This window comes from Peromyscus eremicus, chromosome 1, assembly GCF_949786415.1.
Source record: "Peromyscus eremicus chromosome 1, PerEre_H2_v1, whole genome shotgun sequence".
Taxonomy (NCBI): Eukaryota; Metazoa; Chordata; class Mammalia; order Rodentia; family Cricetidae; genus Peromyscus; species Peromyscus eremicus.
The window spans coordinates 16887576-16908436 of record NC_081416.1 but is presented as its reverse complement, the minus strand read 5'-3'; the positions used below and the strand labels follow the sequence as shown (position 1 = coordinate 16908436).

General features: G+C 40.6%; 1 protein-coding gene and 1 long non-coding RNA gene across 18 annotated transcripts in view; one reads left to right on the top strand and one right to left on the bottom strand.

Annotated features, from left to right (window-relative positions):
- Btrc (beta-transducin repeat containing E3 ubiquitin protein ligase) overlaps nucleotides 1–20861 on the top strand; it is a 177950-nt gene that overhangs the window by 21076 nt on the left and 136013 nt on the right. Inside the window, exon 1 of one of the 17 annotated variants that reach the window (XM_059257298.1) lies at nucleotides 1520–1648. The exons of the other annotated variants lie outside the window; for them this stretch is intronic. The gene's annotated coding sequence lies outside the window, so the exon portion shown is untranslated. Of the gene's footprint in view, nucleotides 1–1519; nucleotides 1649–20861 lie in introns of those variants that run through there. 17 annotated transcript variants of the gene reach the window in all.
- On the bottom strand, nucleotides 169–12778 carry LOC131906669 (uncharacterized). The gene is made up of 3 exons (XR_009378176.1): nucleotides 12679–12778; nucleotides 1288–1475; nucleotides 169–248 (listed from the first exon to the last, which is right to left on the bottom strand). It is a non-coding gene; the product is annotated as an uncharacterized LOC131906669 (long non-coding RNA).

Here is a 20861-nt window from a genome sequence, read left to right as displayed (position 1 = left end):
CAAGATCTTTTCTGCCTTAGCCTTCTAAACATTGAATTACATATATGTGCCACCATAGCTGTCTCCTTTCCCCTTTTTATTTATATTATAAATTTTTAATATCTATATATTGGGATTAAATCGCTAGCAATCCACAGAGTCAGCTTAATGATCAAAGGAATTTATTTGGGGGTTAACTCACAACCACTGGAAAACTGTGCTATGTCCCACGCTGATCTGCTTTGTCCAAGATCTCAGCATCCAAACCACTAGGTAGCCAAGAGAGAGAGAGCATACGTGCATCCCAGGTCTTAAGGGTCCCCCAGTGGCCATGCCCCAGGGGCATGTACCTCAAGGTCATAGGCAAGTATAACAGCTACCTGCTACTTCACTAGGGGCGGTGCTTCAGGGCATGGCTCAAACAGCCACTCACTACATCTCCCCCTTTGGTCTAAATAAGAAAGTTCTAACCTAACACAAAACTATATACAATAGGAATGATTATTAAATATTGTCCAGGAGAAATAATGTGTAATAACCTAAGCAAAATGGAACTACAACCAACAAGAACAACATCAAACAAGAGACACGTACTAAAATCCAGAGATGTCCAGAACATAGGAAAATGGCATGTTACAGAGATTATTCCAAAAGCTGTTCTATCCTGAAGAGTCTGAATCTAGTACTTAGTATGTTCTAGCTAAGATACGAGAAGATTGTAACTGTAACAATTAGTCTTCAACCCCATTAAAGACCTGAGAAGGAATATAGTAATACCTGAGAAAATGAGAAATGCACACAAGCAACTTTTGGAAGTCTTGAGCCGGGCGGTGGTGGCACACACCTGTAATCCCAGCACTTGGGAGGCAGAGGCAGGCGGATCTCTGTGAGTTCGAGGCCAGCCTGGTCTACAGAGCTAGTCCAGGACAGGCTCCAGAGTTACAGAGAAACCCTGTCTCGAAAAACCAAAAAAAAAAAAAAATTTTTGGAAGTCTTGCAAGAGTAGACAGAGACAGCTGGCAGCCTGGACAGTCACCTAAAGTTTCTCAGCATTGTTGGGGCATCCAATTTAGCTACAGGCTTAGAATATCTGACAGACCATTTTCAGAAGCAGGAATTTTGAAAGACCATCTTACCCTCTCTTTTTTTTTTTTTTGGTTTTTCGAGACAGGGTTTCTCTGTGTAGCTTTGCGCCTTTTCCTGGAACTCACTTGGTAGCCCAGGCTGGCCTCGAACTCACAGAGATCCACCTGGCTCTGCCTCCCGAGTGCTGGGATTAAAGGCGTGCGCCACCACCGCCCGGCTTACCCTCTCTTGACAGAGTTCAGTAGTCACTTTTCCTTGTGTCCTGCTCATCCAGAAAGGGTAGCACTCTACTGTCAGCAGTCGAGGTAAGGGCAGTTCTTTGCCCAGGAGGCCATTATGCGCCAGGAAGAAGACAAACTTCTAAATGGAATATCTTGAAAGCCCAACATTCTCTCGGGATCAGATCAGTGCTGCCAGGAGCAATCGTGTCTCACATCAGCAGAATTCTAAGTTATTTAAATGCCATATTCTCTAGGTCTATGAAGTCTTTGAAGATTACCTGTCCCTCTGACCTATGTATCTGTAAATCTGGACAACCTAACTAACATAACTATAGAGATGACAAGCATGGTTGACTAAATCTGTAAGTATTATTTGCCTAAATAACCTAAGTCTAAGGCTTCATTAAAACAAGGTAGTCTGGGGGCTGGAGAGATGGCTCAGAGGTTAAGAGCACCAACTGCTCTTCCAGAGGTCCTGAGTTAATTCCCAGCACCCACATGGTGGCTCACAACCACCTGTAATGAGATCTGGCACCCTCTTCTGTGTACGTAATAAATAAATAAATCTTTAAAAAACAAAACAAAACAAAAAAAAACAAGGTAGTCTGTAAACAAATGTACAGTAAAAGGACAATGACCTCAAAATTGTGACAATACACAAAATGTCTTAAACAGAGGTAGAAATTTATAGTGCAATATGCAATATGACAACAATCCTAAACATGTACAACATATATAAAATATCCTAAACAAAGGTAGAACATACATACAGTGTGACAAATATGATTTTACATTTGTGTCAATATACAAAATATTTCAAATAGTAGAATTATATGTACATTAGTTCTGTATTAGTATCAATATACAAGTTATCTTAAATAGGAATGTATCAATATACAAGAATCCATAACAGGGTAAATTATATAAAGCTGATATTTTGCTAAATTAGTTTACTAGTATATACAATAATCTACCTTAATATCCTATACTTATCCATTCCCCTTTTTCTTTTCTTAAGGAGAATATTTTTTTTCACCCTCAACCCTATACCATCATCCATAACCCTGAGAAACATGAAACCTTTGGGGAGAAAGGGCGTTGTTTTCTTAGAATTTCTTCCTGCTGTATAGCGGATGTCGGTATCTCTGTGGGGTCCTGTAAGAAAGCTCAGATAGTTAGGTCTCAATTGGACTAGCTGTAGATTTTGCAGCCAGTCGCAGGGTAAGGGGTAAGGTTGTCTGAGATTCTGGCTAGAAGTGTAGTATGATAGACCATTTCATGTTGGAGCTGTACTGAACAGTTTTCAGTCCAAGGTTGATCATTTTTCATGAGTACCCTGGCATCTCTCCAGCTACCGCCAAGTCCCGGCAGTCCCACAGCCTATTTATAAAATAAACACACGGACTCTTTTTTTTTTTTTTTTTAAGATTTATTTATTTATTATGTATACAGTGTTCTGCCTGCATGTTTTGCCTACAGGCCAGAAGAGGGCATCAGATCTCAGTATAGATGGTTGTTAGCTACCATGTGGTTGCTGGGAATTGAACTCAGAACCTTTGGAAGAGCAGTCAGTGCTCTTAACCTCTGAGCCATCTCTCCAGCCCAACACATAGACTCTTATATTATTTAAACTGTTTGGCCTAATGGCTCAGGCTTCTAGCTATCTAGTCCTTACATCTTAAATTAACCCATTTCTATAAATCTGTACCTTGCCACGTGGCTCATGGCTTACCAGTATCTTACATGTTGGTACTCATGGCGGCGTCTCCTGACTCAGCCTTCCTGTTCCCAGAATTCTCTTCTCTGTTTGTCCCGCCTATACTTCCTGCCTGACTACTGGCCAATCAGCATTTCATTTATACAGAGCAATATCCACAGCAACCGAGCTATCCTTCTAGCCCACACTTAATATGGGCTGGTGTGTGAGTGCCACAGTGCATGTGTAAATGTCTGGGGACAGTCTTGTAGAGTTAGTTCTCTTTCCATCCTAATATGAATGGGTTCCAGGGATGAAACTCTGGTGGTCAGACTTGCTTAGCAGGTGCTTGTACCTTCAGAGCCAGTTTGGCAGCCTTAAAAATTAATTTTTGCATCATGACATGTTACATACTTAGTTTTTTGTTTTTGTTTTTTGTTTGTTTGCTTAAAGATAGAGTCATACTCTAGTCCAAGCTACCCTGGAACCCACTTTGTAGCCCAGGTTGGCCTTGAACTCAAACTATTCTCCTGCCTCAGCTAGTACTATAGATAGGCATGAATCACTATGCCCTGCAAATGCTTGATAATTGTTTGTTATCATGCATTTAAGAGAGAGAAATACTATATACAGCCCTGGCTGCTCTGAAACATGTAGGACATTTCTTGCCTCTGCCTTCTCAGTCCCTGGATTGCAATTATGAACCACTTCTCCCAGCAGGTTTTTAAAATTACATTTATTATGTGTATGCGGAGCCCTGAGATCAGACTCAGATGGTCAGGCTTAGTGGCAAGCACCTCTTCCTTTTGAGCCATCTCATCACCCCCTAGATCTTTATCTTTAATGACGATATTAGTAAGGCAGGTGGAAGCTGAGGCAGGAGGACTGCAAATTCAAGGCTAGTTGGGGCTTCAGTCCTAGCAAGACCCTGTCTCATAAACAGTGACAAAAACAAAGAACAAAGTATTACTTAGGCTCCTTAAAGAAGACTCAATTTTAAGGAGTACATTACTATTGCCTGGAAAGCTGTAGGTGTCTCCTGGACTTGTCCATTCTGTCGGTCTGCACGTCTCACTACATGTCTCACTGGTGCTGCTGCTGGCTAGGACTACACGTTAAGAAACTCTGTAGCTTCTATAGCTGTGTTAAGTCAGTGCTTTGGATTTTCCCCCCTTCCTAACTCTGCCAGAATAGTGGGACTGCAGTGTATTAGAATAAGTTGAAGTTTGTATTAGTAGATTTTGACAAACAGCAGGATAAATTACTGAATTAGGGTCTCATTAGCCCAGCTAATCCCAAATGGGCCGTGTTGTAATGAAAATGGTAGTAGGTTATTTTAAAACTTAATATAGCACATAATATTTGTTGAATTCTTTGTACTGTGATCCCTGTTTTGACTAATTTGGCTAGGCATCCACAGTTATCGGTTTGGGCTTTCCTAGTATGTAAGTGATCTCTGCACTCTGTAGCAGCTTGGTTTGGTTACATCTGTGAGATTAAGCAAGTGGAAAATTTGTCATGTCACTGGGATATTTTCACTTTTATAGAAGTTAGCTGATTGGCCCCCTTCTTTTCTTCCTCTATTAGAAATGCTGTAGACATCAGAGAGAAGAGGATGACATTAATATTTGCTTCCCTGACTAAATCACAAGCTTGAAGCAGCTATTTCTTTTCGAATAAGAAGTTTAATTTCACACCCTGATTAGTGCTAGTACGTGCAGGTGGATATTTCTTTTATGTAGCTAAACTGATCTGCCCTTGCAAATTACTTGCCAGTCAGCAGAACTGTAGTTTCTTATGTGTAGTTGTTGGTGAATTATAGTTCTCATTAGTAAGTTTTGTGTCTTTTTAAAAAAAATTTTCAGATTTATGAGGTAGGGGTGTGAATCCATCACTAAATTTTTGCCAAACTGTTTATTATTTTTTTTCTAAAAGCTCCAGGATTGATGAGCTTAAATTAACAGCCCAAATTAATTAGCAAAAGGAGTCAGATCTTGTCTCCAGTTGATTAGAAAATATACTCAAGATCTAGTAAAAGTGATTCCTTGTGGGGAAGCCTTAAAAAGAATTTATCTCACTGAGGAATAAAATACTGTATAGTCAGAATTTGAGTGTACAAAGAAGCTTGAAGAGCAGGAAGATAAACTGAGGAAAGAGAAGATTTGAAGTGCAAGGATGAGATTGAAATCTTACTTATTTTTATTTTTTAGACAGAAGCTCATTATGTAGCTCTGGCTGGCCTGGAGAACTCACTAGGTTGACCAGACAAACTTTGGAACGCACAGATATATCTGGGTCTGCTGCAGTTAAAGGCATGGGCCACCACATGTGGCTGTTACTGAACTTTTTTGTTGTTGTTGTTTTAGTTTGGTTTTTCGAGACAGGGTTTCTCTGTGTAGCTTTGCACCTTTCCTGGAACTCACTTGGTAGTCCAGGCTGGCCTTGAACTCACAGAGATCCGTCTGCCCCTGCCTCCCGAGTGCTGGGATTAAAGGTGTGCGCCACCACCGCCCGGCTAAGATTCATTTTTATTTACAAGTATGTGTGTTTGTTTCTCTTTGTGAGTGTACCAATGTGTGTACAAGTACCTACAGAGGCCAGAAGAGGTCAAATCCCTAAGAGCTTGTGTCCCAGGTGATTGTAAATCACCCAGCATGGCACTGGGAACTGAACTCAGTTGTAAGTGTTCTTAGCCAGTGAGTCGCCGCTTTTACTCCCTGGAATTAATTAATTAATTAACTAATTAATTAATTTTTTTAGACAGAGTCTCACTATATTGCCCTGTAACTTGCTAAGTAGACCAGGCTGGCCTTGAGCTCACAGAGATCCTTTTGCCTCTACCTCCAGAGTTCTGGGATTAAAGGTGTGGCTACCATGCCTGGCTGGTGTTTTAATATTTAGTTGCTTAAATGCTATGGAATGGAAAGGATACTGAGGATTAAGCCCAAGGTCTTTCACATGCTAGGTGTGTGCTAGACCACAGAATTATATATACCCTTATTCTCTAAGCATTTTATTTTAAAGTAAGAATTTGAATTAAGAATGAGTACAGTTAATTAGAAAGAAGCATAGTCTAGTTTTGGTGGGTCTATTCTAGACCCTCTTCTAAAATGAAACCAAATTCCATGGGTTATAAACTTGAGGTATCTGGAGGATCATCTAAACTTCTGTAGTCATGGACTGCCCTGAAGATCTTTTGTATGCTACAAGACCCTCTCCCCAGTCAGGTCACTTCCTTTTATATACTGTTTCAAGATCTTCAGCAATCCCTGAGTCCTGCCCGTGAACCTAGGTTAATATCCCCTGCACTAGTCTTTCCCCATCCACCCACCCCTGAGCTGAGGACCGAACCCCCCCTGCACTAGTCTTATTATTATTTTTATTATTCTTTGATGTGTTTATTATCAAGCCTTTGTTGTTGATAATTATCATTTCAGTACAACTAGTTATGACTATTTTAATAAGGGTTTGACTGTGACATCTGAGTGTCAGCATAAAATGTCAGTTTGAGAAGCTAATGAAATGTTGAGTATCTTGTTTGGTAGTGTTGTGGAAAATGGTACAGAGATGACTTGGCTGTCGGTTATAAAAAATGTCTTACTGGAACATCCTGTTCTTAATATTCTCCTTCCCCTAGCTACTCAGGCAAGCAGCCACAATTTATCCCTGTCTGCAATGATGGAATTTTACTTGTCAGGAACATGTGGATAGATACACTTAAATCTTTTGATTCCTGTCATACTGATATTTCCAGGATATGTCTGCTTTTATCAGTTTTATTAGAGAAATGGCATGACCAAGCAGATGCCCAGCAAGGTCAGTTTACCCCAGTGAGTGCACTTTACATTTAGGAGCATTTGAAATAAACTATTCTATCAAGGTCAGCCTTAAACACTGTCAGCATGTTCCGTTATTTATACTCTGCAGTCTGGGAGACTGGGAAACATTTATCTTCTTCTCCTTTTCTGCATTCTCTTAGGTATCAGCACTGGCAATGCTGTCCACCCACTTAGCTCATTCAGCAGAGGCAGTTTGTGATGAGTTTTATATCAGCAGCACACTCTACCCAAAAGACCTAGTTAGAATTAGCACACCCTACCCAAAAGACCTAGTTAGAATTCCATCTTACAAATCCCACATGCTGCTTGGAAAAACACAGTGTATTAGAGCCCTATTTCCCAAGTGTAAGGCTGGCTGGAAGTCTTTGCACTTTGTGTTGAGCATGCAGTGACTTCAAGCCTTCCCTACCAGAAGCATTTGAAAATAACCTTCTATTTCCTACTACATGTTTTAGCTCTGCACTTTACATTTCCATCTTTATAGAATTTGTGTATCTTTGATGTGAGGAAGGGATTCCATTGCTTTTTTTTTTTCTCATATGGGTTTCAGTAACCTTCAGTATCATTTTTTTTTTAAAGAAGAATATGAATTCTCTGCCGATCTGCAGTGTTCTCGTCATCATAAGTCATGTCTTTATATGTATTGGTTTGTCTGTAACTCAAAATATACACCCGACTGGTCTCGAACTCACAGAGATCTGCCAGCTTCTGCCCTCCAAGCTCTGGTATTAAAGGTGTACAGTATCATGCCCAGCTATCTCTTTTTGTTTTTCTAAGAATTAAAAAATAGTTGGGTGGTGGTGGTGGCTCATGCCTTTAATTAACACTTGGGAGGCAGAGGCAGAGGCAGGTGGATCTCTGTGAGTTCGGGGCCAGTCTGGTCTGCAGAGTGAGTTCTAAGACAGCCAGAGCTGTTATACAGAGAAACTCTGTCTTAAAAAACCAAAATAAATTAAAACATTCATTTGTTTATTGTGCATGTGTACACACACAATATGTCATAGCACATGGAGGTGTGGAAGTCATAAGACAACTTACCTGAGTTGGTCCGTCCTACTGTGTGGGTCCTATAAATCAAACTCAGCTTTTTCGGAGTAGCTAAAACCATCCTCACCTTCTGAGCCATGTCACTGGCCTCTATCCTTGTATCCGCAGCATATTGCTTTATTCACATAGCTTTGTCATGCCGTACTCTCTTAGCTCTGTGTGCCTGCGTGCGCGTGCGTGCGTGCGTGCGTGCGTGCGTGCGTGCGTGCGTGCGCGTGTGCATGTGATTTCTTAGTTTTCCCTTTGATTTCCTATATATACATTGTTACTACGGTTGATGATCTTTTTCCTTGGCTTTGGAATATTGTCTGTTTTGAGGATTCCTATTGTGTAGATGATCTCCTACCCATGTATTCTGACTTGTAGCTATCACTGCATTCTTAAATATTGCGAAGTCTGAATTTCTTCCTCTGGTCTTCTGATCCTCAAAACAATACCTTTAGTCGTCCAACTACTACAACCTTAAGCCTGGGCTCATCCTTAACTCCTCATTTACATCTAGTTCATTATCTTGTTTGTTGTTTTCCAAGAGCTATCCCAATTCATCTATTGCTCATTCCACCACTGTTAACTTTCTTTGGGTTGTTATAATTAATTTTTGTGGGGAAATGCAACTTTTATTTTACTGTGCTTATTTATCCTTATGAAATTTTTTATGGTTTCCTTTTTAGAAGTATTTATTTTTGGTTTTTAATTTTTCAAGAAAGGGTTTCTCTGTGTAGCTCTGGCTGTCCTGGAACTTGCTCTGTAGGTCAGGCTGGCCTCAAACCTCCCAAGTGCTGGTATTAAAGGCATGCACCACCGCCACCTGGCCATTTTTCTTTTTGAATCTAATCTCAATAGGATTGTCAAAGTGATCTTTCAAAAATCTGAATTTAGAGTTTTTCAGCACCTTCCTTTTGCACTTATACAATGAATAATAGTCACATTGGTTTTTATTTCGCTAAGCAAATGGGTCTTTTCTTGCCTGCCTCTTAGGCCTGCATTTTCATTCTCCAAGGCAGGTGAGACTGGCCTTTGTAGAGTTCTTTTTTTTTTTTTTTTTTTTTTGGTTTTTCGAGACAGGGTTTCTCTGTATAGCTTTGCACCTTTCCTGGGACTCACTTGGTAGTCCAGGCTGGCTTTGAACTCACAGAGATCCGCCTGGCTCTGCCTCCCGAGTGCTGGGATTAAAGGCGTGCACCACCACCGCCCGGCGAGTTCTTTTTTTAAAAAAATTATTTTGTTGCGTTTTACATGTATGAGTATTTTGGCTGCATGTGTGTATGTGTACTACATGTGTGCCTGGTGCTTGCAGAGGTCACAGCAGGGCATCTGATGCTTGGGAACTGGAGTTCTGACTCTGAGCCACCATGTAGGTGCTAGGATGGAGTCTGGGTCCCTGCAAGAGCAGTCAGTGCTCTGGACTGTGGAGCCAGTCCCCCAGCCTAGTGCAGGACTCCTAGAAGACTACGGGATGGCCTTTTATTTGCTTTTTTTTCTTGTTTCTTGAGACAAGCTCTTACCATGTAGCCCAGGCTGACCTTAACTTGGAATCTTCCTTACCCAGATTATAGGTACTGTAGGCCACCAAGCCAGACACCCTCCCCACCAACCCTTTTAAGTATCTAACACTTTCTTCTTTCCAAGTTTTTTGTTTCATCCAAGCAGCTTTGAAACTTTAAAAAAAATTGTTGTGAGCTTAAGACCTTCCTCCTGTGTGATGGCAGTGAAGGCTTGTGCCACTGTTTCTAGTCTCACAGATTTGATAGGAGGTCACATTAGTTAGCAAGCCAATTTTATATCTTTCAAGTCTTATGGGCAGTTTAGATATATAATTTCATAATTGTGTAAAAAGGGATAAATATAAATGATTATCTTACTTAGAATTTTACTGTTGGTATTTAAAGTTTTTACCTTAAAAGTTTTTCCTGAAATAGCATGTGTGGTGATACCGTGTTCCCCAAAATATTGTGCACTCTAATAAACTTATCTGGGGTCAGAGAACAGAACAGCTACTAGATATAGAGGCCAGAAAATGGTGGCACACACGGCTTTAATCCTAGCATTCCAGAGGCAGAGATCTGCCTGGATCTCTGTGAGTTCAAAGCCACACTGGAAACAGCCAGGCGTGGTAACAAGAGCCTTTAATCCCAGGATGGCAGGAAGCAGAAAGGTATTTAAGGCATGAAAACCAGGTACTAGAGCTGGTTAAGCTTTTAGGCTTTTGAGCAGCAGTTCAGCTGAGATTCATTCTGGATGAGGACTCAGAGACTTCCAGTCTGAGGAACCAGGATCAGCTGAGGAATTGGGAGGTGAGGTGGCTGTGGCTTGTTCTGCTTCTCTGATCTTCCAGCGTTCACCCCAGTACCTGGCTCCGGGTTTGATTTTATTAATAAGAACTTTTAAGATTCCTGCTACATCCATGTATAGAAATGGATTTCTTGAGACAGTATTCAATTCAAATCCTTGTCTTTCAGCCAGAGATAGTGTACATATGTCTTTAATTTCAGCACTCAGGAAGTAGAGACAGTGGGATCTTTGAGTTCCAGGCCAGCCTGGGCTACATAGACCCTGCCTCAGAAACAAGAACAAACAAGGCAAACACTTGTACAGACTCGTTCTTGTCTGTGTGGTCACTGGAGCTGCTGCTGGAATCAGACGACAGCCCGTGAGGAGGGCAGGTGTCATTTGGAAAGCAGCAGCATTTGAAGCCCTGAAAGATAGGTTTGAATTAGAAAAGTGATTCTCAAATATTTTCAAATGTGAGAACTACTTTTTTGAAACTTACTACTTTGGAATATATATAAGGTTTGATCATTTTTGTAACGAGAGGCCTAATATACTATAATGCTGAAATGTAGTGCTCTTATAGTTTATTTTTAGATTTAGGTTAATAAATTATCCAAGTCAACTGTTAAAGATAAATACAAAATAAAACTTTCCTTTGAGCCAGGCGGTGGTAGTGCACACCTTTAATCCCAGCACTTGGGAGGCAGAGCCAGGCGGATCTCTGTGAGTTGGAGGTTAGCCTGATCTATAGAGCGAGATCCAGGACAGGCACCAAAACTACACAGAGAAACCCTCTCTTGAAAAAAACAAAACAAAAAAACAAAAAAACAAACAAACAAAAAAAACCTTTTTCATTTGTTTTTTAGTATGGTTTCAGCTTTCACGGGTCAGACTTCACAAAACACTCCTCATCCATCAAGTTCTAGTTGGAGTTGATTCAGAGAGTTGAAAAGAGGAGAAACTGACATGTTCCTTAATTTACTAATTCTACAAAAAGATGAAGCTAAGAAACTTGGTATCTAAATTAATAACCTTCTAACTCATTTGAAAATTATTTGGAGCACTCATCCTAAGTATTATGTGTGTGTGTGTGTGTGTGTGTGTGTGTGTGTGTGTGTGTGTGTTTGCTTGCACACAGTCACCACTTTGAATCCATGTGGAGACCAGAGGTTGAGTTTGAGTATTTTCCTATGTTTGCTATCCACTTTATTTTTTCACACTTTGTTTATTTGGCAGTCTCACTATGTAGCCTTACTCTATAGAGCAGGCTGGCCTCAAAGTCAGAGATCTCCCGAGTATACTGGGATTAAAGACATGCTCCCCCATTCCTGGCCTGCCACTTTATCTCTTTGAGACTTCAGTGAACCTGAAGTTAGACTGGCTGGTCATTGGATCCCAAGGGTCTGCCTGCCCCTTCTCCTCCCCCAGCTGTGGAGCTTGCACATGAGCCATCATCCCACCCAGTATTTTGTTAATTTGCAAATGATAATTACATTCATGCCATAGCTCAGCTAATATGTGAAGGCATCATATAAAAGGGGCATGATGGAAAGAGACACCATGATAAATGAAGACCCAGAGTTCTAGAGAGGTCCCCACAAACCCACAAAGATACCTCCACTATTGACTACTGGCAATGGTCGAGAGAGTGCCTGAGCTGACCTACTCTGGTGATCGGATGGCCGAACACACTGTCATGATAGAACTTTCATTCAGTGATTGGTGGAAGCAGATGCGGAGATCCACAGCCAAACCCCAGGTGGAGCTCCAGGAGTCCAACTGGCACAAGAGAGGAGGGATTATATGAGCAAGAGATATGGAGACCATGATGGAAAAAGCACAGGGACAAATAGCCAAACTAGTGGAAACACATGAACTATGAACCAATAGCTGAGGAGCCCCCATGGAACTGGACTAGACCCTCTGGAGAAGTGAGACAGTTGATGAGCTTGAACTGTTTAGGAGGCCACCAGGCCATGAGACCGGGACCTGTCCTTGGTGCATGAGCTGGCTCTTTGGAACCTAGGGCCTATGCTGAGACACTTTGCTCAGCCTTGGTGCAGGGAGGAGGGGACTGGACCTGCCTCAGCTGAATCTACCAGGCTGGGCTAAATACCCAGGGGAGACTTTTTCTTATGGGGGAGTGGGAGGAGGGAGGACAGGGGAATCCATGGCTGATATGTAAAATTAAATTAATTATAAAATAAAAATATTTTTTAAAAAGGGGGCATGATATATGCAATGTTATATATGTACAATTTGGAGGTCAAGTATAAACACTATTTCTCAATTGTGCCAAATAGATTTATAGATACTTTGCCTCATTTGGTCATTGAGACAGGTTCTCACTGTGTAGCCACATGGCCTGAAATTTGCTATGCACCAGACTGGCCTAGAACTCAGAGATCTCCCTGCCCCTGACTCCCAAGTGCTGGGATTAAAAGAGTGCCCACCACACCTAGCCCAGCCTTACTTGTCTTGAAACAGAGACTCTCACTAGACTTGGATCTTGCTGACAGACCAATGAGCACTGATTTACCTGTGAGTGTCCCTCTTAGCAGCTATGCCCAGCTTTTATGTGGCGGCCAGGTGTTCAAATTCAGGTGACCAGGTACTTTACCCACTAAGCCATCTCCCCGGCCCACAATAGAGGTTGTTTGTTTGTTTTCAACATTCTAAAAGAGAATGGATAACAGAAGGATCTACTTTTCACCCATTTGTGTTGTGGAACTCTTGAGTTTTTTATATGATTTTTATTGATAAGTTAGTTTGGGATACAGAATGAGACCTTGTCTCAAAATCAAACTGGGCTGGAGAGATGGCTGTGCTTTTAAGAGTACTTGCTGTTCTTTCAGTGGGTTCCCAGCATTCGTGAGGTCTGGCTCAAAACCACCACTAACACCATTTCCAGGAGATCTGATGCCCTCTTCTGGCCACCAAGGGCACCTGCATGCATGTGTGGAGACACACACACACACACACACACACACACACACACACACACTCTTAAAAAAACCACAACCCAACCCAACCAAGCAAATAAACAATAACAAATGAGTTTAAGGAAATGATTACTATGAAAAACCTTAAATTTGTTTTTCATTCTCAGGTTTGGTTAAGTAAATTGTAATTTTCAGTTCATTGCATTCTACAAACTTTATTATATAAGCTGTGATTAAAATTAAAATGTGCCTTGTTAATATATGAAAATTTCCTCTAGCAAAAATAGTACAATATTATAAATAATCTTCTCAATGCCTGCAGGAAACTAATGGGAAATTTAGTAGCATTTGCATATTTTTCTTTAAGTAGGAGTACTATTTCTGTTTTATTTGTAAGCAGTAACTATGTGTATATTCATTTTTTGTTATTGTTGTTGTTTTTGTTTTTTTCCAGATAGGGTTTTTCTTTGTGTAGTTTTGGTGCCTGGAACTCACTCTGTAGACCAGGCTGGCCTCGAACTCACAGAGATCTGCCTGGCTCTGCCTCCTGAGTGCTGGGATTAAAGGTGTGTGCCACTACCGCCTGACTGTTCATGGTTCTTTACAGGACTGAGGGGCTTTATCTTTGTGAGCTGATAAGAGACCTGAATTTAGTGATTAAAGATACTCATGATAAACCTTTTTTTTAAAAAAAATCATTTTTCCTCTCTCACCCCTCTCCCTTTTTTTTTCCTTCTCTCTGTGTGTGCACATATGGGGCATGAGTGTTCATGTAGAGGTCAGAGGACAATTGGAAAGGTTGGTTCTCTCCTGCCACCATGTGAGAACTGGGAATCAAACTCAGCTTGCAAACATCTTTACTTTCTGAGCCATCTTGTCAGCCCCAAAATACTATTATGATTTTATATTGCCAATGTTGAACAATAATTGCCTTTTCTTTGACCTTTTCCTGAGTTTTTCTTCTGAGTGAGTTTTTGTAAACACTTATGCTGTGAAGGTATTTAAACGGAAAGTTTCTGCAGGGTAGTCAGTCCTCCAATAGAAACACTTGAATGTGAGGTTAAATGGTGGTTAGCATGTGAAAAGGCCACTGCTGTTTCTGTGGTACTTAGAACAAGGGAAGTTGGATTAGCTCAGCAAAGGGTTTGAAACTGTGTCTATTATTTATTTTTAATATTTTGAGGCATCTGTTTATGTCGACTGTTTATTTGCATGTATGTATGTGCAGCATGTGCATTCATTCCTGTTGTCTGAAGAAGTCAGAAGAAAACCACCAGGTTCCCTGGAACTCTACCCGCTTCCCCACCTTGTTTTTTTCTGGACAAGGTCTCTCTATAGTCTTGGCTGCCCTGGAACTCACTCTGTAGACCAGGCTGGCCTTGAACTCAAAGTGCTGGGATTAAAGGTGTGCACCACCATGCTTGGCTTTCCTTTGGAACCTGTAATGGCAGAACCAACTCTTCAGCCCCTTAACTGTCTTTATTCATGACTGTTTTACTTGGGACAGGTATTAATGGACACTTGCTCACAGCTCAGAATTGTAATGGTGTTGCTATGTTTTCATTGGAGAGCTATGTACCAAATTAGTCACTGTTAGCTGTAGCCAGGTTTAATAAGATAGTTGTTAATGCTGCTTATTTATTTTTAATTTAAAAATATTTTAATTAATTTTTAAAATTAGATTAAAAACCACTTTTTTATGTGTATGGGTGCTTAGCCCACGTGTATGTCATTGTACCACATGCAGGCAGTGTCCAGAGAGGCCAGACGAGGGTCCCGTGGAACTAGTTCTAGATAGTTAACCACCATGTATGTGTTGGAAGAGCAGCCAGTGCTCTTAACTTCTCAACTATCTATCCAGTCTCTAGATTTTTTTTTCTGTTGTTTGTTTGTTTGTTTTCTGTTGTTGTTTGTTTCTCTGTGTAACAGTCCTGGCTGTCCTGGAACTCACTCTGTAGACCAGCTGGCCTCAAACTGAGAGACTCTGTTGCCTCTGCCTCCTGAGTGCTGGGATTAAAGGTGTGAGCCACCTCCGCCCAGCCTGATGTTTTTTATTTTGATATGATGAAAGTAACTCTTCGACCAAGATTTTAAAATAGGGTGCTATATAATTAAAATTCTTATATAAATTCTATTATTTGCTTTCTTTATAGGGAAATCCAATGTTCTTAAGACCTCAATCCTAAAACAAAGTTGTTACATATTGGAGAAAAGCAGAATGATTGTGTTGTCATGACAACTCAAATAGGAAAAATGAAAACAGCACGGATAAGCTGCATCCTGTTGTCATAGTAACCGTAGTTGTGAAAATGATTAAGGCTAGTTGAGAAAGGATATATCACAGCTTTAGTCTGTTGGAAGGAAGGAAGTAGTGAAAGAAAAGATGGGGAAATGGTTTTAGACACAAGTTAAATCTGCTGCCCCAAGTTGCTAGTACCATTGTATACAGACTGCTCTTGATTCTTTTTGATTATATTTCAGCGGTGCTGTCTCAGATCATAAAAACGGCACAAGGGAAAGGTGCATGTAATAAACGGATGAAAAGGCTGTGAATAAGTCATTGTTTTTTCTTGTTGGCAAATTTAGAAGGAAATCAAAGTTAGGAATCTTTGTGCCTAAAATGATTTTTTTAAAGATATTTTTCTCCAGTTTCCTTTCTCATTTTCTTCATTTCTCAGCTAGTGCTTAATTTTCATTCTTTTTCATACTTTCTTGCAACATTTTAGTCATAAATGGTGAACTGTAGCACAAACATCTAAGGTTATGGCAGTTTGTAAAACATTAGGTGTAGCATTTTGATTGCATATGAATAGATGGATTTGATGGTAAAAGATAAGCATCTTATGAGTATAAAAATTAATTTTAGTTCTGTCTTTCATTGTAATCAAAGCTTAAGTGTTATTTTAAATGCCATTATTTCTTTCACAACTTCTATTTATGCATCAAAGCAAAATGCTTCATCCACCAGAGTGGAGACGTGTTAGGAATAAACCTGATGAAAGCTGGGTTCTTTGTTCAGCAGCTGGCCACTTGCACGGGTTTCTGTGGTAATGGAATTGGCATCTCTGTATTAGAGTATTGATCGCTGCTTCGTAGGTACTATGTACAAAATCTCCCAGTTACAATGTATTAAAGTGCTTTAGGAGCAGTTTATATTACAAATGAGATGGAGGAAGATAGAGCTCTGCAAGACTAAGCATGGACACATGCTATAAATATCCATAAAACTGTAGATTATTTTTCTAAAAATTCACATCTAAATGCTCATATTTTCATCCACATTTCATTGCCAATAATTGAATATTACCTGAGCTGGAGCTACCTACTCTAATGTACATGTCTATACTCTTTTTGTTGTTGAAGCAAAGTTACTGAGTTTTTAAATAGAGATAAAGGATCATGCATGCTTCATATTTAAGAGCAGATGCTTAAGTGTGTACTCTCTCTCTTCCTCTCTCTCCCACTCCCTCTCCCTCTGGAAAAAGATAATACATGCCCAAAACGTGGGTACAGGCTTCCCAAGAGAATTATTTATAGTGTGTGTGTGTGTGTGTGTGTGTGTGTGTGTGTGTGTGGTCTGTCTGTCTTTTCTTTCTTTCTTTCTTTCTTTCTTTCTTTCTTTCTTTCTTTCTTTCTTTCTTTCATTTTTTAATTAATCAGTCAAGAAAGACTACACAGCTCTGGCTCACCTAGGATTTCCTATGTAGACCAAGCTAGCCTTGAATTTGCTCTGATCCTTCTGCTTGTCTCTTGAGTGCTTCAACATGCCCAGCTTTGAATTATTTACTTACTTGTTTAGACAGAGTCTCACTTCGCCTAGCTTGTTCTTGAATCACTATTTAGATGAGGCTGACCTCTTCTCTCTCCTCTCTGTCCTCCCTCCATCACCTCCCAGTCCTAGCTAGCCTGGAGCTTAGTATGGCTCTCACAGATCTGCCTGCTTTTGCCTCCTGAGTGCTGTGCTCATAATTAAAGGCTGTATCTGACAACCTTGAAATTCATGACCTCCTTTTTAAAAATTGTTACATGAGTGTGTGTGTGTGTGTGTGTGTGTGTGTGTGTGTGTGTGTATTCCTAAATACATAAATACATCCTGTTCATGTATGTTTTCAGGGCTGACCATTTGGTATTGGATAAACAGTTGCTGTTCTCTTTCCTGATCTCAGCATTCCTTAGTTCCCTGTAAGTTCTTTCTGTAGGGTTGAGGCCTTTTGAGCTTTCCCTATTCATGTTAGTATGTCTTTTGGTATTTTCCTTGCCATTTTGGTGAGACTTCATGGATACCTATAGCTTCAGACATTACTAGGATTCACAATCTCACAGTAAACTCCTGTTCCTCTGGCTCTTCAGTCTTTTTGCTAGCTCTTCCTTAGTGATGCCTGAACTGAAGTTGCAGGAGTTCCATTTAGATGTGTCAGTTGGGACTAGACTCAACTCTGTATTTGATGAGCTGTAGTTTTCTGTTAATGGTCTCTGTCTGTTGCAAAGAGAGCTTTCCTTGGCAAAGGGTGAAGACTATAAAGACAAATATTTAGAGTGTAGTTAGGGATTATTGCTGGTTTAGTAAAGTGGTACTTGTTGATACTCCTCCAAGATCCATGACTGGTGTCGAGGAGTTGACTAGGCTTCCAGGAGTAGGCATGATTTCTTTATTTTTTTTCCTTTCTTAATTTATTTATTTATTATGTATACAATATTCTGCCTACATGTAGGCTTGCAGGCCAGAAGAGGGCACCAGATCTCATTACGGATGGTTGTGAGCCACCATGTGGTTGCTGGGAATTGAACTCAGGACCTCTGGAAGAACAGCCAGTGTTCTTAACCTCTGAGCCATCTCTCCAGCCCCCATGATTTCTTTCTTTTGGGCAGGTCTTAAGTCCAGTCAGAGAGCTATTGGGTGTGCATTGGAAGAGAAGCTTTTAAAGCTGTTTATAAATCTGTAAAAATATTTCATATTAACATCTGATGCAGGTTTTTTTTTTCATATTTACTTATTTATTTTGTGTGAGTGTTTGTTGGGGGAACATGTTTGTGTCACAGTGGAACAGACAACGTGTGGGAGTTACTTCTCTCCTTCTACCTTATGGGCCTCAGGATTAAACTTGGGCCATCAGGCCTGGCCTTTCTGCTACTGAGTCATCCCACTAGTCCTCTTTTTTTTTTTTTTTAACAAACATATATTCATTATTTTATACAGATGTAGATATGTAAATACACCATCGAGTTCAGTGGTCCCTTAGCATTTTCCACTTAAATATTTTTTGAACATTAAAAACAGGTTATAGGGGCTGGAGAGATGGCTCAGAGGTTAGGAGCACCGACTGCTTTTCCAGAGGTCCTGAGTTCAATTCCCAGCAACCACATGGTGGCTCACAACCATCTGTAATGAGATCTGGTGCCCTCTTCTGGCCTGCTGTCATATGCTGTATACATAATAAAAAACAATAAAATAAAATCTTAAAAAAAAAAAAAAAGGTTATAATTCCGAAGTCCAGAGTTATTTGAAACTGGAAAATATTTTCTCTGTAGAAAATAGTAAAAATGACATTTCCCAATAAGCCCTTTTAAGCCAAATGATAGCTGAATTATACATATAAATATTGATTAGATTCTGGGATACAGAAGAAAACTATCTTCATCTCTTCAGAGAGCTATGTTTTACTTAAGTTGTATAAGTGAGATTCCTATTCATCTTCCCCTTCACTGTTTGATTTATGGCAGACATTTTTCTATAGGCTAATCCGTAATCTAAAAAGATTTTAGCCTCCCCTTCTGAAAGTACAGCCAGCATATCCTTTCATCAGCTTGATATGGTACAAATTCTTACCCTAATAGTGAAATGTTTCACTAAAGCATGCCCAGTGATTGGGCAAAACCAAAACTTATTATAAGCCACAGTCATCCTAGGGTCCTCCCATGATGCAGGTTTTTAAATTGTTTTTCTGATAATGGGTGATATCAGGGTGTGTACTCCAGATGTATTAGTTTGCATCTTGGCTTATGATAAACTGAGCTGGAGGTTTGTGTTCTTTATCTTCCTTGAAGAAAGATTATTAGGTATATTCACTCTCCATTTCACACTTTCTTGTCACATTTCACTTGCTTCAGAAAAACTCATTTTGTATCCTTCTTGTGAATATGTAACTCTTAATACTAATGTCCTGAGAGAGAGGAGATTTTCTTATCTAACCTCAGTAATAACCACAGCATCACAGAAAATGTCCTCACAACACATGAAGCAATCAGAGAGCCAATAAATCTATTCTCCTGCTAAATTCCACACCCTGGATGGGGAGGGTAGATAATGTTCATATTTGTTACTTATCAGGGAACATGACACTTGGTCTTTGAAATAGTTATTTATTTCATATATTGTAGCTGCCAATCAGTCAGCTATTTGCAAATAGTGGAGTAAACACTGCTGAAAATGAGTTTCTTTTCTCTGTGGTACCCGGGAAATCAGGTGCAATATGGTTGTCTTTATTTATGTAGCCATTTATTTTCTTCCTAATGAGCAGGTAATTTTTTTTTTAATCTATTCTACAAAAGTTAAGGAGTGCCCGAGAGAGGCAGGAGACGTGGTTTGCAGTCATTGAAATACTGTTTGGTACTAGGTGATCCTTTTACGAGCAGATGTCCTCCTTAGAGGAGACCTGCAGACAAGTGCCTTGTCAGCTTCCCAGCTCATCTGTGGAGGAGTTGCTCATAAGTGCACTCAAGGATTTGACCTGTTCTTCGGAAAGGGTCTTACTGGGGCTCCTTCTGCTGCCTTTGTCTGGTCGGGGGAGATAAAGAGTCTGATGTGGTAGTGCCTCAGTATGTGGTTTATTAACATGGTGCCAGCCTTTGTGGGGTCATGGTAACGTCTCTGAACAAATACAGAAGCCCATCAGTGGGAAAGTGGCAAAGCCTTCCTTTCATTCACTACAATGGAAGATAGCTGCTGCCTCTTCTGTTTCTTCCCACAGTTTCAACCCAGTCTCCTCTCCTCTCCTCTCCTCTCCTCTCCTCTCCTCTCCTCTCCTCTCCTCTCCTCTCCTCTTCTCTCCCCTCCCCTCCCCTCCCCTCCCCTCCCCTCCCCTCCCCTTCCCTCCCCTCCCCTCCCCTCTCCTTTTCTCTCTTCTTTCTTTCTTTTTTGGTTTTTTGAGACAGAGTTTCTTTGTGTAGATTTGCACCTTTCCTGGATCTCACTCTGTAGCCCAGGCTGGCCTCGAACTCACAGAGATCCACCTGCCTCTGCCTCCCGAGTGCTGGGATTAAAGGTGTGCACCGCCACCCAGCTCTCTTCTCTTTTCATTCCTTCCCTGTCTTCCATCTCTCAGAAATACATATAGCCTAATCTTCCTAATGAGCACTGTGGCCTTTGGAAGCGTGCATATAGGCCAACTCTGCATTACTAAAAGCTTCAGCTGATGGCCTAGTTATTTAAAATAATATTTAATGCAATAAATCCTAGGGTAATAAAAGAATTTGGATAGTTCTTTGGAGCTTCTTGCAATAGGATTGCACCCAGATCACACTTACCTCCCAGTCCTCCCAGGTCTGCCCCTCACCGTTGTGAACTACTCCATCAAAGGAAAGAGGAGGAGGAGGAAAAGAAGGGGAAAAAGTGCAATTTGTGTTGCCCAAATACTGGACCATGGCCAAACTCCCAGTAGCCAGCCCCCTAAAAGAAAACTGAGTCCTTCCCCACCCGTACCCCTATCAGAAGCCCTGTGGAGAGCTAACCGTCAGCATTCTTATCACAATTTTCAAGAGTTCTTTTCCATGGCTTTCTGTC